The sequence below is a fragment of the Suricata suricatta genome, chromosome 15 (assembly GCF_006229205.1).
Source record: "Suricata suricatta isolate VVHF042 chromosome 15, meerkat_22Aug2017_6uvM2_HiC, whole genome shotgun sequence".
Taxonomy (NCBI): domain Eukaryota; kingdom Metazoa; phylum Chordata; class Mammalia; order Carnivora; family Herpestidae; genus Suricata; species Suricata suricatta.
Genome location: NC_043714.1, coordinates 1790215 through 1796443, shown reverse-complemented (window position 1 = coordinate 1796443; position 6229 = coordinate 1790215).

The window sequence follows — 6229 nt, the reverse complement described above, 5'->3', positions numbered from 1 at the left end:
GAAAGAATGAAATATGGCCATTTGTAGGAACGTGGATGGACCTGGAGGGTGTCATGCTAAGTGAAATAAGTCAGGCGGAGAAGGACAGATACCATATGTTTGCACTCATAGGTCTAACAGGAAAACAGGGGAAACCTAATGGAAGACCAGTGGGAGGGGAAGAGGGAAAGAGAGTTGGGCAGAGAGAGGGACACAAAAGTTGAGAGACTATTGAATACTGAAAATGAACTGAGGGTTGAAGGGAGAGGGGGGGAAAAGAGGTGGTGATGGAGGAGGGCACTTATGGGGAAGAGCACTGGGTGTTGTATGGAAGCCAATTTGACAATACACTATTTAAAAAAAGGAAATAGAAAAAAATAAATAAAAGGCATTTAAAAAAAGAAAAAAAATTTTTAAATGAAAAGAAAAAAAAAGAACTAATCTTTTAGAACATAGCCCAAATGAATACCAAGAGGTATTAAGTCAAAGTGTAACTTCTTAGTGGGAAGTCATAACTTACACTATTCAAAAAGGAAAAGATATGGAAGAAATATAAATGCATATCACTAAGTGAAAGAACCCAATATGAAAAGGCTACTTACTATATAATTCTAACTATATGACATTCCAGAAAAGGTAAAACTATGGAGACAGTAGAAAGATCAGTGGTTGTCAGGGATTGGGGGGAGGAAGCAATCAATAGGCTGAGCACAGGGGATTTTTAGGGCAGTGAAAATATTCTGTGTGACACTATAATGATATATACATGTCATTATACATTTATTCAAACCCACAGAATGTACAACACCAAGACCCTATATAAACTGTGGATTCTGACTGATGATGAACTGATGTAGGCCAATCAGTTGTAACAAACGTACTACTCTGATGGGGGATATTGATAATGGAGGAGGCTCTCTGTGTGTGTTAGTGGGGGTATATGGAAAATCTCTGTATCTTCCACTTATTTTCTGTGAACCAAAATGGCTCTAAAAAATAAAATCTGTTAAAATTTAAAACTTAGGGGGAACTGTGTGACTCAGTCAGTTAAGTGTCTGACTTTGGATCAGGTCATGATCTAATGGTTCATGGGTTTGAGCCCCAGGTCAAACTGTGCTAACAGCATGGAGCCTGCTTGGGATTTGTTCTCTCTCCCTCTCTCTGCCCCTCCCCCACTTGCTCTCACTCTCTCTCTCTCAAATAAATAGACTTTTAAAAAAAAGAGGAAAAAAATTAAAAAGCAGCAGGCCACCAGAATCCTAGATTTAGCATATTCTCAATCTGTTAAGAGGCCAGAATTAGATCAGGGAAAAGCAAGAGTAAGGTATGGAGTATGATGACAAGGATTGAAGCTGAGGCCAGGATAGGTTTCCTTTGAAATTCATCAGCTACTAAGTTAGTAGCATGCAGCCTGAATAGTTCCATTATTCTACTGAGTATATCAAGACTGGACAACAATCTCACCAGACTAATGTTCTAAGAGCTTTCCTCAAGAAAATTCTTTAGGATGGAAAAGATGACCAGAATGTCATTTGCAGTTTAATAGGCATCTCTTACATTCATCCTTGGTCAGTAAGGATTGGCTCTTTGTAGACCCTTTTAAATACTAAAACAAAATATACATTTTAGTGCTGTGGAAGGATATGATACATAGTCCAAAGCAATTATATATGGCATTAGTAGGCATTCTCTTGATAAAATTCTCCTAAGCTTAGAAAATGCATCCTTCACATAGCTGCTGTGAGGAATAGCTTAGATTCTTTTAAATACAGATACTAAGAGAGATATTTCCTCTTTCCTTTGGGGCTGATTAACCAGAATGACATAACCCTGAAACTGCCTGCAACTATGCCCCTGCTTGGTAAAACCCAAGCTCAGGAAGTGTGATGTTAAAGAGAAAAATTATACATGATACTTGTTTAAGAATGGTAAGGCAGATTTTACTCAGGGGGACTATCACAATAGATATAGGGATCACTATAATGGGATTTTGCAGTAGACATATTGGACTCAGCTCCAAATATAATAAGGAAAATTGGGAATTTATAGCCAAGGAGTAGGGTAGGTGGAGGGAAAATTAAGAGAAAACATCAAGGGTAAGGGAGGAGTCTAGAAAAACAACCTAATAGGATTCTTGCTGAAGGCAGGCCAAGAATATTGGACCTCAAAAGGGGGATGGTGGAAGATGAGGAGCCCTAACAGAGATTGAGAGTGATGAGATATCAAGGATGGGAGATTCTGGTTAAACTGACTCCATAGGATTCTTGCTAAAATTAGACAATGCAGGGATGAACACAGAAGCCCAAAAGTTAGAACTTGGTTGAGAAGACAGTTCAGAGGAAACTGACTAAACTTTGGTTAAAGAGATACTCTGCCAGTGAAAGCAGTCACAGAGAGAAAATCAGATCCAAAGTTGCAGAAAAATGAAAATTTTTGAGTATGTGAACTCAACTCCATCCTTGGATTTCCCAATTTCCTGTTATATAAGCCAATAAATTTATTTTCTTCCTTCAAATTTATTTGAATTAAGTGTCTGTCATTTGTGAATGGAGGACAGCTCATTAATCCAAATAAAGAACTAATTTGATGAATAAGTTTGAGGTCATGAGTAGAAGATTAAAAGAAGTGAGTCAATGGCAGAATGAGAAAGGCCAAATTTCCAGGGCACTTGGGTGGCTTAGTTGGTTAAGCATCCAACTCTTGATTTTGACTTTGACTTCGTGAGATCAAGCTCCACATGGGGTTCTGAGCTGGGAGCACAGATCTTAAGATTCTCTCCCTCTCTCTCTCAAAAAAAAAAAAAAAGAAGAAGAAAGAAAGAAAAGAAAAAAAAAAGAAAATCTACATTTCTAAGCTAACACAGCATCATACACAATATACAGTCTTCCTATATACCATTCTTACCATTCTCCGGGCTATAGGCTTAAAGAGAAGGTTATTTAAATGGCATAGAAATGTTTGGGAAATTGGGATTCCAGAACTGAACAGTGCTGCAAGACTGGGCAATATAATAGCTGACACTTGTTGGATATATACTTTATTCTAGGCATGCTTAGTGCCTTATATGTATTATTTTAATTAATTCCTATTTCACAGATGAGACTAAGACTCAGAGATATTAAGAACTACTCCAAGGACAGATATCTACTAATCACAGTTTGGGGATCTGAACATAGATCTCTATACTCCTGAATGTATACACTTCAAAAAGTTTTATTAAGATGTAATTCCCATATCATACCGTACATACTAGATTCATCTACTCAAGGTATGCAATTCAATGTTTTTGGTATATTCACATATGTCTAATAATCATTATAGTTTTAGAATGTTTTAATAACTTAAATAAGAAACATCATACCATTTAGCTATCACCCTTAGGGCCTCCCCAACCCCCAACTCTAAACAACCACTAATCTACACTAATCTACTTTCTGTCTCTACAGATTTCCCTGTTTTGGACTTTCATATAAATCGAATCATATAGTATATGATACTTTGTGATTGGTTTCTTTCACCTAGCATTATGTTTTTGAGATTCATTATAGCATTTATCAGTACTTCATTTTTTATGGCTGAGTAATATTTCTATGGGTATACTTCATTTTCCTTATCCATTCATCCATTGGTGAATATTTGTGTTGTTTCACCTTTTGGATATTATGAATAATGCTGCTATAAATATTCATGTACAAGTTTCTGTGTGGACATATTTTCATTTCTCTTGAAAATATACCCAAGAGTAGAATTGCTGGGTCATACGGTAGCTCTATGTTTAATTACTTGAGGAATTCCCAGACTGTGTTCCAAAGTGGCTGCACCATTTTACATTAATAACAGCTGGGTATGTGGGTTTCATTTCTCCAATCCTTGCTAGCACTTGTTGTTATCTGACTTTTGGATTTGAGCCATTCTAGTGGGTATGAAGTGATATCTCATGATGGTTTTGATTATGCATTTCTTTGATGAACATCATTTCATGTACTTCCTGGCTATCTGTATATCTTTGAAGAAACATCTTTCAGATCCATTGCCCATTTTTTAATATGGTTGTGTTTTTGTTATTAAGTTGTAAGAGCTCTTTAATTTTTTTTTAATTTTTATTTATTTTTGAGAGACAGAGAGACAGGGCATGAGCAGGTTATGGGGGTGGGGGCAGAGAGAGAGTGAGACACAGAAACTGAAACAGGCTCCAGGCTCTGAGCTTTCAACACAGAGCCCCAAGCGAGGCTTGAACTCACAAGCCATGAGATCACAACCTGAGCCAAAGTTGGACACTTAACCAACCAAGCCACGCAGGTGACCCTAAATTGTTAAGAGTTTTTTAAAAATATATTATAGATATAAATCCCTTATCAGATATATGATTTGTAAATATTTTTATCCCATTCCATGGGTTGTATTTTCACAATCTTAATAGTGTCCTTTGATGCACAAAAGGTTTTAATTTTGGTGAAGTCCAGTTTTACCTGTTTTTTCTTTTGTTGCCTTTGCCTTCATGTCATATCCAAGAAATCATTGACAAGCCTAATATCATGAAGATTTCCCCCTATTTTCTTCTAAGAGTTTTATAGTTTTAGCTCTTTTATCCATTTTGAGTTAATTTTTGTGTATGGTGTAAGGTAACTTCATTATTTCCCTGTGGTTATCCAGTTGTCCCAGCACCATCTGTTGAAAAGACTACTCTTATCCCATTTAATAATTTTTGGCACTCTTGTTTAAAATCAGTTGGCCATGGACCGCCTGGGTGGCTCAGTCAGTTAAGCCTCTGACTTCGGCTCAGGTCATGATCTCACGTTTGTGGGTTCGAGCCCTGTGTTGGGCTCTGTGCTGACAGCTCAGAGCCTGGAGCCTGCTTCTGACTCTGTCTCCTTCTCTCTCTGACTCTGCCCTGCTCATAAACTCTCTCTCTCTCTCTCAAAAATAAATAAAACATTAAAAAAATTTTTTAATCAGTTGGCCATAGATGTATGAGTTTTATTTTATTGATACATATGTCTATCCTTGTTGACACAGTCAGTAACACATTGTTGCTTTAGAATAAGTTTTTTTTAGGTTTTTGTTTATTTATTTTTTGAGAGAGAGAGAGAGAGAGAGAGAGAGAGAGAGAGAGAGAGAGAGAGAGAATGAGTGGGGGAGGGGCAGAGAGAGAGGGAGATACAGAATCCAAAGCCGGCTCCAGGCTCTGAGTTGTCAGGCACAGAGCCTGACACGGGGCTCGAACTCAGGAACTGTGAGATCATGACCTGAGCCTAAGTTGTAGGCTCAACCAACTGAGCCACTCAGGCGCCCCTAGAATACGTTGAAATTAGGAAGTGTGAGTCCTCCTACTTTATTCTTCTTTTTCAGGATTATTTTAGCTATTCGAGATCCCTTGCAGTTCCATATGAATTTTAGAGTCAGCTTGTCAATTTATAAAATAAGTCAGCTGAGATTCTGGTAGGTATTGTGTTGAATTTGTAGATCAAGCTAGAGAATATTGCCATTTTAATGTTGTCTTCTGACCCATAAACATGGGATTTAAAAATCTTTACTTAGATCTTTAATTTCTTTCAGTTTTTTAAGTTTTTGGAGTATAAGTTTTACACTTCTTTTGTTAAATTTATTCCAAAGTATTTAATTCTTTTTGATGCCATTAAGAATGGAATTTTTTTTATATTTTAATTTTTAATTAATTAATCAATTTGTTTATTTATTTAGTAGGCTTCATGCCCAGTGCAGAACCCAGTGGGAGGGTTGAACTCATGATTCCAAGATCAAGACCTGAGACCAAGAGTTGGATGCTTAATAGACTATGCCTCCTAGGCACCTCTATTTATGTATTTACGTATTAAAAAATTTTTTTACATTTATTTATTTTTGAGAGACAGAGAGAGACAGAGAATGAACAGGGGAGGGACAGAGAGAGAAGGAGACACAGAATCCGAAACAGACGCCAGGCTCTGAGCTAGTGGTCAGCACAGAGCCCAACACAGGGCTCGAACCCATGAACCATGAGATCATGACCTGAGCCAAAGTTGGATGCTCAACTGACTGAGCCCCCACCCCTATTTATTTTTTAAAGATTTTATTTTTAAGTTATCTCCACAGCCAACATGGGGCTCAAACTCGCAACCCCAAGATCAAGTATCACATGCTCTATTGCATGGCTCTGGAGACAGTCAAGTGCTCCAGTCCTAATAGTTTTTTAATGCATTCCTTAGAATTTGGTATGTACAAAATTGTGTCTTTGGTAAGCAGATTTAGTTTT